The 17,686-nt window shown below is 43.8% G+C and overlaps 1 protein-coding gene across 1 annotated transcript in view; it reads right to left on the bottom strand.

Moving 5' to 3' along the window:
* Positions 1–17,271, bottom strand: part of STAT6 (signal transducer and activator of transcription 6) — a 54,776-nt gene extending 37,505 nt beyond the window's left edge. The window contains exon 1 of the mRNA XM_082208272.1: positions 17,072–17,271. The gene's annotated coding sequence lies outside the window, so the exon portion shown is untranslated. The remainder of the gene's footprint in view (positions 1–17,071) is intronic.
* Between the last annotated feature and the right edge of the window lie 415 nt (positions 17,272–17,686).

Here is a 17,686-nt window from a genome sequence, read left to right on the forward strand (position 1 = left end):
TTTTCTGCAGATTCCTGTTTGCTCCAGTGCAGCAGTAAGCAGTGGGTTTTCACAGGCAAAGCGCTGGGGTAAAAAAAAAGGGGGGGCCTGGAAAGCCTGCACCTGTGTCTAGAAATGTGGAGCAAAGGTACAGGTGGATGAACCCTAACACAGTTACCACTCGGATAAAATTTGCATTTGATCCTGTTATTTAAAAACACATCTTTCAAAAAAGTAGAGGGAAGAAAAATTTACATGAAAGGGGTCAAAAGCATGGATGTGTAAGAGATCCTGTAGAGCAATTATGTTATTTTAAGCACTTACTAAAGGTAAAAGGGGAAGAAGCACAAACACCTGAAAGGAGCAGAAATCTCACACTAGGCAGGTTTGCCACAGCAAAAGGCAAGATGACTTGATGATTTAAAGGTACAATCTCTGACCAGCGCAAGTGTGTGGCTGAGGTCTTTAACCTGAAGATTCAGAAGTTCTTGTTTCTCCAACTAAGCTCCTCCAGACAACCTATTTATTCAGCATTCTAATTTGCTTACACATTGGTTAGATTATGGATGGTCCTTACTGAGCATCCAATCCAATTTGCTTATGGGGTGGTTAAACAACCATTAGGATTTGTCTTGTATTCATCCCAATTTGCTTGCAGGACGCTTACATGTCTTCCCATTAATCATTTGTTCATTCTGCACTTTTCAATCATTTCCCAGTCACTTTCCAAAGTCATGCAAGGTCTTTTTTTCCCTTAAAGTGGATCTGTTGTGCTAGGGCAACAGAGCGCTTTAATCCACTTTAACTGTGCAAACATAAAGTTCTGCTATGCACTTTAATGCCCCTTGCATATTGCATATTGGCCAGACGTACCCTCAGACAGGGGTGAAAGTAGGCTTTATTTCACCCGGGTCAAAGACCCAGTTTGGCACCCGCCCACACACATTTGCATACACAAACAAACAAACACACACACACATATGCTGGGAGGCTACACCCAGGGCAATAAACCTGGCTAGCCCCATCCTCCGTAGCTACGGCTCTGCTCTCAGAAGCACACGATTTTAGTTTACGCATATGTCTGAGAATCATCCCAGCTGCGGGAATGGGTAACACATGCTACTCATCAGATCCTGGCAATTTCCTGACAGCACTAAAATCTCTCTTCACTGCCAAAAAAGCCTCCAATGAGCTAGGCCTCAGCCCACTCTTTCCCTACAAAACCAAGAACCGTGACAAAAAACTGATCACACCACAAAGAATAGAAAGTCTTTTCTGCACTTTTTCCTCTATATGTGTGCCAGTTTTCTGTGGTGTGTGAACCCAACACTGCCCTGGAGTTTATCTACCAATTGCATTAGTTTGGCTGGTTGAAAGTCAGCTTCACTGCTTTGACAACTAATTCTAGAACTATTTTGCTATCATATGTGGCAGGGCCAAAAGACATGAGGACCTCCAGATGGTCATGGACTACAACTCCCATCATCCCTGACTGTTGACTTTGCTGGCTGGTCTGATGGGAGCTGGAGACCAACAACATCTGGATGGCCTCAAACTCGTCACTCAGTGTACCCAGCATTAGTCTGAGCAGACCAGTTGAAATTAATGGGAGTGACTAAGTTAGGCTTCTTAATTTCAGCGAGTCTTCTCTAAGTAAAAGCACTGAAGTGTTCTATTATTCTATTGCTGCAGTTTAGACACCCAGTTTCCTCCAGTCTGGCTCCTTCTTGACTTCCTAAACCAGGTACCTGCTTCTCTGAAGATTCAGGAACAAGAAATCAGAAGCAGGGTAGAGGAGTTTGGATTTGATATCCTGCTTTATCATTACCCGAAGGAGTCTCAAAGTGGCTAACAATCTCCTTTCCCTTCCTGTTTTTTATAAATTTTTTATTGATTTTACAAAATTTTTTAAACAATACAAACATATAAAAAGACATACAAACACGTATAATTTCATAACCTTTTTTTCATAAACCTCGTTTCTCAGACTCCCCCATACCTCCCCTTTCTGCATCCCAATGTCCAAAATTTTTCAGCAACTTCTAAATAATTCTATCAATCATGTGTCTTCCTAATCTTTCCTTCAATCTAATCTTATATCGCTGTAACCCTTTCTTTCTCAAAACCTCGGCATTTTAGCATTCATAACAATCTCCTTTCCCTTCCTCCCCCACAACAAACACTCTGTGAGGTGAGTGAGGCTGAGAGACTTCAGAGAAGTGTGACTGGCCCAAGGTCACCCAGCAGCTGCATGTGGAGGAGCGGAGACACGAACCCGGTTCCCCAGATTACGAGTCCACTGCTCTTAACCACTACACCAGACTGGTTCACCAGAGGCCCCTGGAGCCAGCTGCTGTACCACACTAAAAAGAAATGCAGGGCTCCCCTATCCAGAAATGACCAAGGAGAGTACAGTATCTGAATAATTTGGTGCAGATTTTTCAGTATATATTAGCACTGTATTCTAGGGAATGTTTTTACACTCTTGTATCTCATACTTCTTATCCCATCCTCAGCATTCTGACCTCTTCACCTGAAGCACGGCTGCTCCCTTTGCTGTCTTCTTTCAACTCTGAGTAACACGAGGCATCTGGGTCTAGCTGTCCTTCAGCTACTAGGTTGACTATCAATTAAAAAAATATGTCAGCCTCCCGATGAAGCTTCTGAAACAATCAGGATGTACTTCAATGTGTGATTCTGCCTGTAGCGTGTTCAAGGTTTTACAGTAAGTCAAGCCACTGCATTTACTCATTAACTATTACAAGGGAGAGGGTCAGAAACCATCTAATTTAGATAGTTGGGCCAAGACTGCAGTTAAGAGGTACTTAATAAAGAGCCATATATAGCACACTATTGCAACAGCTATTATCACATGTGCAACAAAATCCACCAGCAAAAAGGCTGGAAATCTTTTTTTAATGAAATGAAATGAAATGATAAATAATAAATATAATATAATAAATAATAAAATGAAATGAAATAAAATAAAATAAAATAAAGGTTTATAAACAAGGAAATACTGAGACAGGTAGACATAGCTCTCATTTACACCCAGATTTATAATGGGGTAAATGGGGCAACTGCCTGTAGGGGGCAGAGGTTCTGAACTGTCACTAAAAAGAAGCAGAAATAAGACTCAAAGCCTACTAGAAAGTTATAAAGGAAAATATGAAGGCACCCTTCTTTTTTCCATACACACAAATATTCATGTATTCAATTTTAAGCAAGCAAACAAAGAAATAACCAGCAGCCCCTCACCACCACCTAAAAGCCCATTTCCACCGTCCCAAGCAGACCAACAGATTGCAAATACTCAAAATCACATTCCCAGGTGCAGGCAGGCCCACAAAAAGAGAAGTAAGTAATTTAAAACAAAGTACACATGAAAGGTCCTTTCCTTGTCTTTTCCACAGATTTAAAAGTTCAGCATTGGAATCTCTGGAATACAGTCATTTCTGGAAACAAAAGTGCAGACACCCTTCTAAGTAATTTCAAAGAGATAAGGCAGCCTGGCTGTTTCTACGTTTCACTGTGTACTGGAAGAAGCAAAGATCACCAATGTCGAAGCAATGATTCTTCAACATCAACTTGGACTGGTCATGGGATGCAGATGCCTGATTATCGTCTTCCAAAGCAAATCCTCTTTTCCGAACTTAAAAATGGAAAGCACAATCCTGGTGGACAACAAAAGAGGTTTAAAGACTGTCACAAGGCAAATCTAAAAAAAAAATGTAGTATAAACACTGACAACTTGGAAACACTGGCCGAATGGAGGATTTTGACACAAGTTGAACTTACTAGTATTTATTAAGAAAATCACACGAACAAAAGACCTATTAGAAAAGAATCAACACTACACCTAATACTGTTTTGTGTTGGGCATGGGGGGGGGGGCAGGTACCAAGCAGTTGGTAGCTGGTTTAGGTAATCCAGGGCATGGATTTTAACTCTTCTGAAATTCATTTCATCTGTCCAACACCTCTCAGTGTCACAAACTCTGTCTTTATTGCTTCTTCCAGCAACCAACCCCTCCAACAACAGACTGCATTAATAAATAAATAAAAGCCCAAATTCAAGCCATACATGTTATCTTCAAAGAGGGGGAAAACCAAGATATGACAAATGCTCACTTGCAGGCTTCCTGTTAATTAGCATAAGTGCAGAATATGTATTTCCCCTCCAGTGCACCCAAACAGTGTTTCAGACCTCTCTCTCACATATCCAAGGTGTTATGTACTGAAGTTCTCACCCCGGCCACCAGGGGTATTGTGTAGATAGTTTTCACTCAGGTCCACGTCAGTTATTTTAGGCGGGAAACCCTGGGTTGTTGTTGCTACAATGTTGACAGCCGGCTGCCTATAAAAGCAGGCCGGCTGAGCTGTTTGCTGTTCAGTTCAGTTCCAGCTTACAAAATAAAGAGCTGCCTTGGAGAAATCGCTGTGTTGTCTGCCATGTCTACCCACTATTCAACACAAGGTACAGAATTTTAGAAGAGCCATTTATTAGGGTTTTTTTCCTTTATAGAAAAATGTATGTTGCCTCTGCAAACATATAGGTTGAGTAGAGGGGCAGGAAGCTTCCAAGCAGGGTGGCAGTACTCGTCTCAAAGCAACATTGATCAAGCTCCCCCAAACCCTTTCTCTTTTAAAATAAAATTTTAACAAATTTAACAGAAAAAAAGAAAAGGAAAAAACCCACACCAGCTCACATTGAGAATACATATAGGTTAAGAAGATGGGGAGCGAGCAGGCTTCCCAGTTCCAAACAACATCAGTCAAGCTCCCCAAAGCCTTTCCTATCTTTCAAAAGAGTATTTTTTAACAAATTTAACAAAGGAACACAGAGAAAACAAAACAATAGTGGGAAAAAAACACACCCACCAGCTCACACTGAGAGAATATAGTAACCATCAATATAGCCATCGTAATTTGAACGTATAAGATATCCAAATGTCCAAATCCACACAGAATGCTTCTATCCACCTTAAACCTCTTAATCTTTTCCAGCAAGCACAAAACACACAGATTGTTCCTCTTTTTTGCCCACATTGAAACCACAAAAGCTGCTTCTTTTTCAGCCCCCACTCAGGCACGAAGACATGAATTCTAGCATCTTGACCATAAAAATACATTAATCAAAAATCTATTGTATACCAGGAAGTGCCAGGCTATGTTTAGGGAGTCCCATTCTGCAGAACATCGTCACGAAAAAAGGAAAACAATCACAATGTCATTTGTGATCCTTCTGTAACAGATCTTGCTACTGCACTGAAAAGTGCCGATTTAAACTGTCATGTCCTTTAAGAATCTGAACACTATCAAATGCCAGTTGTCATTAAAAAATCATACTTGGATCTCTTTATCTTCCTGCCTCTCCCCCTGCCGCCAATGTTACCAACTCCCTTGGGGAGGTAGATTGTACTGTATTATAAAGTACTTGCACATAATTTGCTGCCCATCTGATAATACCAGTAACAACAACAAAAAGACTTTAAAACTTTGCAAACATTGAACCAGAGCAGCTGGGGAAAAACATCTCCTTTGCAAAGCAACTAGCAGCCAAAACCTAAACACAATAAATTATGGAAGTAAAATATATTCTACTGAAGCCAACAAGATTTCCAGCCAAGACCTGTGGAAGTGCCAAGTAAAGTTTGATTGGCCATGATTTCAATTTCTGTTCATTTCAGTTGAACCCTAAAAACAATAGAATGCATTTTTTTTTTTTTTTGCAGATGGTTGTAGCAAATGTTTGTTAACATAAGAATGTAATTCCGAAGGCAATTGGAGAGGAAGAGAAACGGGATTGCAGAACGACCTCTCCCTCTGCTCTGCAGAAAGACAGGCAACTTTTGGATCCTCCTTGAAATCTTTGTATCTCAATTGATTATTTCAAGAACTCTGTAGTTTCATACCTGAGCTTTCTTTTTTCCTCTGCCCTCCCAATCCCTTCCCCTTTTGTGTTGAATCTTTTAGATTGTAAATCTGAGGGATGGGACTGCTTTATCACTGACATTTATAAGCACAGTGGGGAGCCACTTTTGGTTGAAGAGCAGGATTGGAATGCTTTAAATAAATACATAAATAAAAATTAATGCAAATATGATCTTGCAGTGCTGTCAGGATCAGGCTCTGATGGAGGAGGAGGAAGAGGAGGAAGAAGCATATGGTGCAGAATTGTGGGCACCTGGATTGGAGGAGGGAGAATCGCCCCTTTCCACTCGGACTTCAGTTGCTTTGGAAGTTGGAGGTGCCAGCTCTGCTGCCATGTGGCGGTGCAGAAACGCCTCAGTGGAGGCTGAGTTGGCCTTTGTTCAGCCAAGGAGGAAGCTGCAACTGAACAGGATGAGCAGGAGGGTGGAGCTGTGATGCTTAGAACCAGGTGTTGCTTTTGTGGATGAGAGCAGACCCACCCGCCCCAAAGGAGGGCATGCTTGCAATCCCAACATTCTCATAAGGTGAGGGAGTCTTGCAAGCCCAAAACCTTGTAGGTTAAAGCTTAGCAGGAGGAGTGGGGAAGCTTGTTGGGACACCTTTGTTGCTTCTGTCCAGTTCTGAACTTCTTACCCTAATCCTGATCTGCAACTGCAAAGTGCTGCATCTATCTCTTTCACACTTCCAAGAGCCTCTGTCTGAAAGCGCTGGGAGGGAGCCAGGATAGCATCTCCCTGACAGAGGAAGAGCACAAATCACCAACTAGGATGTCACTCACACTTCCTCTGTCTAGCACTTCCTCTGACACAACACCCCAAAACCGCTCCATTTCTCTCTCTCAGAACTGCAAATTTCAGTCTCTTCCGCACACCAGTGCTCTCCAGGAGATGCTGGAGATTGAAGCTGATACCTTTTGCATTCAAGCAGTGATGCAGGCCAGAAATACATGCAGCTATTCAATGCCAGACAGCCACAAAAACACCTGCTGTCCTAGAACTTCTCTGAAGCTGCCGCTCTGATAAGCTCTTAGAACAAGGCAAGTATGTAAGAATAGTCCTGCTGGATCAGGCCAGTGGCCCATTTAGTCCAGCATCCTGGCCTACCAGATGCCTATGGGAAGCCCCCAAGCAAACCCTGAGCACAACAGAACTCTCCCCATTTGGGATTGTCAAAGGCACACTGCCCCCCAGGACCTACCAACAGCCTTATCCTCTACAAAGGGAGGGAGAAAAGCACATTGTCCAGTGAGTTAATGTTCACATTGTACGTTAACTAACTGAGCAAATGGGGAAGACAGCAGCTGAAAGTTATAATCTTATTCAAGAAAGGACATTTTGGTAAACAATGACAGCAAGCTTCTTTGCACCCTACAGACTCGGGACTGCTTTATCCAAGGTCATCCAGAGAATGGAGCGCGCTTCCCCAAACAAGGATTTACCGGCATCCTATGAATCACATATATTGTATAAGAGCAAGGTTAAGGTGTGCACCTCCAGCCACTCTTTAAACTGTTCTGAGTGGATTGCATACAAGACATTTCTCATCCAAGCAGTTTACAAGGCTAGATCTGTTTAGCTTCAAAACAATAATCGGGGCTGCCTGCAAAGGAGGTGGTACGCAGACCAAGCTATTTAAAAGGAAGGGCTAGCTCTCAATATTTATTAATGTGGCAAAATGATTGGGACACGCAAGTGAAAGGTTGCAGCGTTTCTTCACTTCCCAATAGAAGTGTCCAGGATACTTTAAGCCATGGTGGGGAGAATGTGGCCCTCCATGTGTCATTGGATTTCCATCAGCCCCAGCCAATGGATATGATGTTGGAAGCTGCACTCCAGCAACCCCTGCTATAAACTGTAAAGAGCACAAACAGGGCATTCCTCTTCCCTCCACCTCCGTTTCGGGATTTCCTATCTGACATCAGCTCTCCGTAGTTACTCAGAATGCTCAATCCTCAGTGAGTCGCTTTTTTGGGTGGGTTGCCTCCTTAGGTTTTTGTAAAGGCTTTTTTTCTGGAGGGTACATCTATAAACCTTGGGATTCCCCTAAGAAACAGCTACCTCCCTCTTGTTTCTCAGTGGCCACATCTTGGCTCCATTCAGGTTGGCACTCACCCTCTGAGTGTGCTGTTATAGGGAGTGATGTAACTTCTGTGAAGGGGAAAACAGGTGATTCTGCTCCTATTCAATGTGCAAACTGAGTACACCACAAGGCAGAAATAATATTGCTTTATTCACGAAAATGAATGGTACGAACACACACAAATATTGACCAGCTTTGCTAAACACACACAGCTACATTAATGATTTATGGCACAAGACTGATAGCTGGGGAAGGACTGGAGAGCAACCAATCTGTTCCATAAAACAGGCAAATTTAACTCAACTGCAAGTAACCACACACCTGAATATTTACCCACCTGTTTAACTTGAGGAAAATATTGTCAGCCTCAGAAGGCTTTCTAACTGAAGTCTACACGTGGAGCAGAATCAGGTGGTAAGAATCCTGAAGGGGTAACGTGAACTGGACCAAAGCCACAGCTGGGGGAGGGCAGGCTATCTGGGCCTTTTACCCCGGGTGAAGACTGCAGAGGGGTACCATTGAAGCTCTTAGACTGTGTGTGTACAAAATGCATGTGGGGGTGCCAAACTGGGTCTTTGACGCGGGTGAAAGACTGTATTTACTCAAATGTAATGTGCACCTTTTTTGTCAAATATGTCGTGAAAATTAGGGTGCCCATTAGATTCAATGGCACATTAGATTTGTGTAAATACAGTAAAGCCTAGTTTTGCCCCTGGACTGGACTATTTCAAACTACAGGAAGGGGCACCCATTTTTGATGATCCTTCACATAAAAACAACCCATTGTAAGATTGCACAACAGGGACAAAAACAGGAGCCTTGTTCACTATTGAGGGGAACACTAAAAAAATCTCATCCCACAGATGCAGTCCATTCTAGCACCACATAACCTGAGAATATTACAATATTGGGGCAGCATATAACTTTTAAAATTATAGAATGAGAACAACATTAGCAAATGCAAGAACTCTACGCCCTCATCTGACTAGGCCTAATTCTGGATGGCAGGTTATAGTACTAAAGTAACTGAAGAAGTAAAACAGGAAAGAAAGCAGACTTACCTCCCTATCACCATGCCTGAGAAGCGTCTGCCATGACCTGCAAGGCATGTCAACATGGTCTGCTCCAGATATTCAGGACTGCAACTCCCATCATCCTCAGCCAGCATGGACAACGGTCAGAAAATATGGGCGCTGTAGTTCAAAATATCTGGAGGGAACTATGTTGGTGAAATGTTTCTGATGAAAATATAGTTATGAAGCAAACCAGCCCTTCCTTTTCCCTTGAAAATGTAATTACAATACCTGCCATGGCAAAGCGAAACACTAATTGATCAAAAAGTGATGAGACAAAGCCAAACTCCATTGGCTGCTGAATTTTTGAGACTTCCAGAGCTATCTATCAAATGGGTTTAAAACAAACAAACATTTGATGGTAAAACTTCAATGGTGCCATAAAATACCCAGGTAGCTGATTAATGAGATCAGTAAATTCTTAGAGGGGGAGAGAAATTTTTGGATATTTTCTGCCACGGGTTCAAAAATGACATGGTCGTCCTTGGTACTACGGCCATGCATCTCAACTTGGGGAACGGGAGAATGAGGAGAGGCAACATTTGCTGTTTCCCTTGTTAGGAGACCCCTTACCCCTCAGAGTTAACAATTCTTAGTTTAACAGTCAGTCCCTCTTCCCGGGGAACTCTGGGAATTGTAGCTGTGAGGGGAACAGGGGTCTCCTCACAATTCTCAGCATCCTTAACAAACTACACTTCCCAGAATTCTTTGGGGAAAGCCATGGCTGTATAAGGTTGTGTGATACTGCTTTAAATATATAGTCCAGATGGGACCTCAGGCAGCAAAACTGTGTAGGCCAGTTGTGCCTATCTGGGTAAACTAATAGAATTTTTCAGTATTCACACAAAGGTCATGCAGTACAAGTGGCTCACATCTAAAGTCCTGGAACTTACAATCCGATGCATGTTACATAATATGTGGTGGGGGTAAGATTTAAAATCTCTGCAATCACACCCACGGAAAGCTGTTACAACTTCCTGCCAAAGTTTCCTTCTTGGGGAGGAAGAAAGTTTATACCACCTGCAACCTTTCATCCTATCAGCAATATAAGGTGTGCAGCAGCAGGCGTGTGACTCTTACCTTTGTACAGGAGGGTACAGCCCAGCCATACAAAAGGCAACGTTTTCCGCACGCATCTCTCTGTCCCCCATCCAGCTAAGCAAGAAGTGTTACCAGAGCTCAAGAAAATGTTCCAGCCAGGCAAAAGCTCTCAAGAAAGGACCAGAGCAGGACCCATCTGGGCTGTGGACTGGAAAAGGGAGTGTGACCTAGAGAAATTTCAAAGGGTGAGGTAGAGAGGTCTAGAGGGCAACTCCCAGCCCCAGGCCCTGAGATTTCCCACCTCTGCTCTAAATGCACAATGATGCTTTGCCTCACTACAGAAGTCTTTTAATTTGGCATGAAGGAAACAGGCAAGACATATCGCAAGGAAACCTGACAGCACTCTCTATTCAGGATCATATTTCTCTGAGTACGTCATAGCGAGTTCATCCTGACTCAAACATCCTTCTTTCAATTTATTTGAAGTGCAAGTTGGCTGTGTCACTGCTTCAGAATTCATTCAGTGGTTTGAGAAAGGGATCCCTGTCTAGGATCTGTAAATTCATCCAACTTTGCTTCAGGTAAACAGATTTTGCAGGTTTTGTTATTGTTTAAAAAGGCCACAGAAGCCTGTATGCTCAAAAGCAAAAGTGGGGTCTAAGAAATATCTGTTCAGTGAACACACAAAGCTAGAGAAGGACAGTGCTGGATAGCCAAACCCTCAGCATCAGTGTGAAGATAAAGGCAAAAGACCCCTGGACGGCTAAGACTATGGGGTTGCCGCGCTCATCTCGCTTTCTGGCCAAGGAAGCCGGTGTTTGTCCACAGACAGTTTTCCGGGTCATGTGGCCAGCAGCACTAAACCACTTCTGGCGCATGGAACACCATGACGGAAACCAGAGTGCATGGAAACACTGTTTACATTCCCGCCACAGTGGTACCTATTTATCTACTTGCACTGGTATGCTTTTGAACTGCTAGGTTGGCAGAAACTGGGACTGAGCAAAGGGAGCTCACCTGGCTACACCCCCTTGGCACTGTATAGTGGCATTTATGTCGAAAACTATTGTCCATCTCCAGCCTCAAGTCTATACAGTGGTACCTCGGGTTACATACGCTTCAGGTTACATACGCTTCAGGTTACAGACTCCGCTAACCCAGAAATAGTGCTTCAGGTTAAGAACTTTGCTTCAGGATGAGAACAGAAATCGTGCTCCGGCGGAACGGCAGCAGCGGGAGGCCCCATTAGCAAAAGTGGTGCTTCAGGTTAAGAACAGTTTCAGGTTAAGAACGGACCTCCGGAACGAATTAAGTACTTAACCCGAGGTACCACTGTAAACTGACACATAAATACCAACCGACTTTGACCCAAGAACAGCAGCACATGCTTCCTCTCTCTCTTTCTCTCTGGTAGATTTACTCCATTTCCACTATATGTTGCTGCCCTGCCACAGATCCCCAAACACCTTCTGACCAAATGCAAGCTACTGCAGGCACTGAGCCTTTATATTAAAGGACCACAGGCTCTCCGATCACCTTGGTTTTAGAACACCCTCCTCCTGCTATCAGATGCCACATTCTCCACATCCTCTAGTCACAAATCCCAACATGTTCTGATTTTGCATTTCCTTTGACCATAATTGCTAATCATAACTGATTTTCAAATTCAACCTAGAAATGCTAGGCTTGGCTCCTATCAGCAGCACCCAGTGATGCAGGCAGCATGGGTGGCGCACCGTTGCTCCCATGTCTCCCAACACTGTGAGCTGTGGGCATTTACCAAGTGGAGGTGGGGCGGGAAGAGACGTGTTTGACCTGGTGTGGTGTGTAGCAGCAGAAAGAGCAGTTTGGCCCTGCCATCACAGGCCACACTGGGCCAAGATCCCTGCCTCTCTCTCGCCCCTTCCAGTCAGAGCCAGCAAACACTGCGTTGGGCAGCTGGGAGAGCAAAGGTGCCCCACTGGTACCACTTCACAGGCAACGGCAACTGTCTCCTGTGTGTACAGCCATGCAATAAATCAACCATGAAGCAGGTGGATCATATCCACACCACGCCATGATGCTCCCGTTCCATGGTAGCTTTACTGCAGTGCTGCTATACACAGAAGCTAAGCCCAGGATGTTTGGGTATTTTAAAAAATTGTTGAATTGACTACAGTCAAACCTCGGTTCCCAAATGCCTCCGTTTTGAAACGTTTCAGCTCCCGAACACCGAAAACCCGGAAGTAAATGCTCCAGTTTTTGAATGTTTATTGAAAACTGAACGTCCGACACAGCTTCTGCTTGAGTGCAGGAAGCTCTTGCAACCAATCGGAAGCCCCACCTCAGTTGTCAAACATTTTGGAAGCCGAACAGGCTTCCAGAACAGATTATGTTCGACAACTGAGGTTTGATTGTATTTGGTTCTAAATATTTAACTGTTTAATTAACTTTATAATTTTATTAAACAATTCCTATATTATTATTTTAAAAGAAACAGTTAAATCAATTAAAATACAAATTACACCATGCAAAGTGCATGATATATAAACCAAGAACCCAACCCTCAGGTAGCCCAAGTGTTCTTTCTGCACTGAATTCAGAACTTTGAAAGCAAAATTCCAGCCCATGTTCTTTACAGGAAATGTTAAATTCATCTGAAAAACATCTGTTTGAATTCTATGTTCTCTCAGTTCAGTTTAATAAAACTTTTTCTCCATGATTGTGACATCCCAAGCAACTTTTAAACAACTGGTACCCTACATTCCTTCCAACATCGACTTTTTCTTTCGTTACAGAAACTAAAACACATTCTGCCAAATAACATTATAACATTCTTCCTGCTTAACTATTTCTTAGGCATCTCCTTAAACTAACATTAAAAGGAAAAAAGGCTTCAAATAGGATAGTGTGTGAAAGTAAGAAAAGGGGGCTTTGAAAATGAATTAAGGAATTGTCCATTTTCTTTATACTGACTCATCAGATTAAAACTTCAATTAAAGGGAAAAAATTAAATCACTTTACAGTTTAGTAGTCAGGAAATTATATTGTATTGCAGGATTTTGGCAATGATAACCCAAGACCAGGAAAGGAAGGAAATCAAGGCAGATTATGTAAGACCAACACTCTCACTCTCTCTCTCTCTCTCCTTGGATGTACACAGCTGACAGAATTCCTAGCACTGTGCCTGGCCTGTCTGGCACAGAGGGTCCTAGGAAGGAGGGAGCCAGCGAGAGAATGAGGCAAAGACTTCTCTGGACCCTTCTCTTGTGGTAGACCAGAATTTGAAGAAAGTTGAAGACCTGGGTGGGAGTAGGAGGACAAAGGAGGTGCCTGATCTTGGTGCAGCTGCGGACACTGCCCTGGGCATTTCCAGTGAGCAGGGGAGGGGAGGGGAGGGTCTGTGCAGACCAAGGCCAGACCTTTTGCCTCCTCTCTCCTTTCCGCATTTGGGGAGGGGGGAATGTTGAAACCAGTAATTCTGCTGCACTCCAAACTTGTCACCTGGGCCATGCGCCTCTTTAATTCCCCCTGCCAGATTCAGCGCTGCAACAGCGCTTTCTCCACTTGCAATTCCCAGAAAATGGCATTCAAAGATATACCGCCTCCAACCGTGGAAATAAGAAGGCAGCCACCATGGCTAGTAGCCACTGACAGCCCATTCATGGGCAGTAAGGCTATTACTACATACTGTGCAAGCACATTCCATAGTTTAACTCTGCACAGTGTGAAGAGCTACTTCATTCTGTCTACCTTCAATCTTCCAACACTTAGGTGCTATCCACACTGTACATTTGAAGCACATTCAACACACATTTGAAGCATATGGCTCTCCCCCCCCAAAGAATCCTGGGAACTGTTGTTTATTAAGGGTGCTGCGAACAGTAGCCCTGCAAGTTGTAAGGTACAGCCTTAAGCTGTGGGATTTATTGTCCTAAAAATCCAAGCTTCTTTGAAAGAAGTAGACCACAATCCTGGCAGCATTTTCTCGGACTTTTCCTGGACTTCCTTATGATTTTGGCAAACACAATATGCTGTATCTTACCATTTGCACAATATACCCACCGATATTCTGCTTCCACTGTATTGCACCACACGACTTGACACGGATCTTACTCATCTTCTGAGCAACCACCACCCACTGTCCCCAAAGCTGCAGGCAGTACACATTTTGCTGGTTAGGCAATCCTCCCCAAGGAAACCAAGTGAATAACGTATTTGAAACACTTCCCCTTTATTACAGTCTCCACTGCCCCTTAGACCTTAGTACAGTTTGACAGGATGCCTCGTTGGGCAAGATTATGATCATGATTTCTGATTTTTATACCACTCTTCAACCAGATTCCCATAGTGCTTCACTACAAGGATAATACTATTATTATGCAAGTACAAATGCCTTAATTTACCAAAAGTCTCAAAATCATAAGCTGTATAAAAACAGTAGGATTAAAACTGTGTCTGAAAAGTTTGAGAAGATACAACAAAGCCTTTACTTGGCCCCAAAAGGACATTAAAGTAGGTACAGGCAGACCTCTCTAGGGAGAAAGGTGTAGAGATCTATCCTTAGCACATGGGGAAGAACATAAATAGGTTGGCTGTCCTTCAACCACCCTCCAGCCCAAGATGTTAAGTAATAATAATACATAACACATATGCATTATCTTGCCATGATTCTGGTATTGCATGCGGAGGAGTGGAGCCTGAGATAAAAGCGATGAGACAACAATAAAGATTCATAATCAGATCTCCGGAATCAGGAGTGGGAAATTTTGTTCAGTTGGAGGGTCACATTCGCTTCCCTTCTCAGAGAACCACAGGCCAGTAGTGGGCGGGACAATGGCAAAAGTGGGTGGAGAAACAAATACAAATGGTATCTTTGTACAGCTGGCCAGTTTCTACACATATTTGCACCCCTTTCTCTGTTCTTCATCCAGACAAGTAAGAGGCAAAATCTGATTTCAAGGACATGTTCCAGTCATGTAAAAATCTTTGGGGTGCAAAGCAGGGCCAGGGCAGGAATGTGGCTTAGGGAGAGTTGCAATGGTCAGATAGGAGAGGTCTGCAGGGCTGCATTTGGTCCCTGGGCCTACGGTTCCCAACCCCTGCTTTAAATATTTGTAAAAAGCAGCCACAGTGGGCATGCACACAGACCCTAATCTCAGATTCAGGTTAGGGCCCCTGATGCTCTGGAAGTGAGGTGGTGGGGATTAACACTTTCTTTGGTGCTTTCTGCAACTTTACAAAGCCGTTTTACAGGAGATAAACCTGTAATTAGGCAATATGCCAGATGGGCATTTTATGCTAAAATATTTCTTGCTAGTTTGGATACATGAATTGAGAGCTTTATGCTGCCATTATGGTGCACCAAAATGAACTGTTGTTAGAATTGAGCATTATTGTATTAATTACTAAACTTGACTATTCTAGGAGTTTGGTCAATTATTTGTTCCTGTAATAAACCTAATTGCTAAGAAACATTGTCAGGAGCAACACTACTGTGAATGTAGTGGTTCCTAACGTCACACCCACACAGACTGAGTCCTGTATTCATCGGGTTGAATTCTGTGCTCAGCTTATCACTGTGGTATCTGTATCTCTTGTGTTGACTTGCCTTCTACAAAAACAAATCAAAACTGAACTCAGGGGGAGAAATGAGATAGATTTTGTATATATACTCCATTTAGGTGGCCCCTGGTTCATGAATGCATCTGATGAATTACACTTTTTTTAAATTCCTGCACATTTTAAAAATTCCTGCTTTTAACAGTCTTTTATGGTCAATTATAAAGTTTGTTTTATTTTGTGTAAACCTCTGAGAAGTTTTGTACGTTATAAACCAATAGTATATAATTCTTGTAAAAGGAAAGAGAATGGAACGCTCCCTAGGCCACAGAGGCACAAGCCACAGAGATATATTTTAAGTCTGTGAGGCAACACACGCTCTCTCTCGCGCGCTGTGTGTGTGGCTTCTCGGTGCAACATCCTGCTAACAAGTTTTCCGGAATTCCCCAACATAAATTTGCACATACGCTGCAAGCACATGCACCAGGACACACTTTCAAAGCACGTTTGTGAGCTGGGATTTGAATCTATTAGCAGTGAACTTTTTAGGAATAATGTTTTATTGGGTTTTATAAACAAAGACCATAGGAATAATAAATGATACAAATAAATAAATAGACCAAGTCTTCTCATGTGATTTGTAAATCACAAAAATAGCATAATAAATGTGCAGCAATATCTACAACATAAGGTTCATCACTAGTGGTCAGCGTCTAAGTTCTTGGATTCTGAAATGGTTTAATCAAAAACAATGGGAGAACAGGATAGAACAATAACATTCAACATCACATAGCTAAATGCCTAATCAGGAGCTCTTGTGATTGTGCTTAGATTAAGTGTGAATAATGTCGTTTTTATTTTACTTTACCAATGAAATAATATAAAGTGTTGGCATATTGATAAACGGGAGGGGGAGCGTTCAAAGAGAAGAAAATATGTTCTGCTTAAATTTAAATTTAGACTAACCAGATTGAGCCAAATGCTGGTGGGGATGGGCTGCTCGTTTTCTGGAATACTGGCAATATGTTACGAAATTAAACTGGAGTAAAGTCACCCTTCTTGATCTGTCCACGTGTCAACTGTAGTTTATTTGTTAATAGCAGCGGCCCTTTTCAAAAAAGGCAGAGCGGCGAATTACAAATCTGGAACGAGACCCAAGCGAGCCTGGCCCTGGCAGCTCCCAAACTTATTTACTTGGAGCAAGACCCGCTGAAGCCAGCATGTGCTCGGAAGCGTGCGCAGGGTCGCCCCTCGTTTCCAAGGCGCCTTTTCCCCGGGCACCTTTGGACGCGGACGGGCTCCCCGGCGCCTCTTTTCCTCCCGCCCGCCCGCTAGGAAGCCACCTGGGCGCACCTGCGCGCGTCTCCTCGGCCCCGGACCCGGCCGCCCCCCGCCCGCCCCGCGGCGCCTCCAAGGCTGGCCAACCTGCTTGAAGCCACCGGGGTCCCTTCGCTCGCTCGCTCGCTGCGCTCCTCGCCGCCTCCAAAGAGCCGCCTCCCTCGAGCCCTCGAGTTTTTAAATCCACCTGCTTTGAATCCCAACTTTCGATCTTCGAAGGGAGGCGACGCAACCGCCGATCCCAGAAGCTGGGGGTGGATTTCCTTCTTCGGACGCGGCGCTTTGGGGCGGGGCACGATCTGGCTGGCGTCAGAGCCCAGCCCGGAATCGAGAGCGAGCGAGCAGCGCCCCGTGATCCAGGAAGAAGGACGGGCCGGGGCGGCGGCGGGGCCTCCTCTCCGCGCGCGCGTGGCCCCCTTTCCTGGCAAAGGTCCGGAAGCCGCCAGGCGAGCGCTTCCCCGCGCCCCGGGTCGGGCTGAAGTTGAATGTGCATGTGGCTTTTGCATATTCTGCTGCGCTGCTGAAAGTCGCCTCCAGACCCTCGTGGCAACAGATGATGGCTAAACTTAGGAATTACTGTTAACGGATGGAAAATATTTCTATTATATGATGACTTGTCCTTTATATGCAGATCCAAAGTGGCGCTTTAGTCTAACTCTCTGTTTGTACGTGAAAGCAGCTTCTCCCTGATGGAAAGGGCTC

Source organism: Podarcis vaucheri, assembly GCF_965113315.1.
Source record: "Podarcis vaucheri genome assembly, chromosome: 2".
Lineage (NCBI taxonomy): Eukaryota > Metazoa > Chordata > Lepidosauria > Squamata > Lacertidae > Podarcis > Podarcis vaucheri.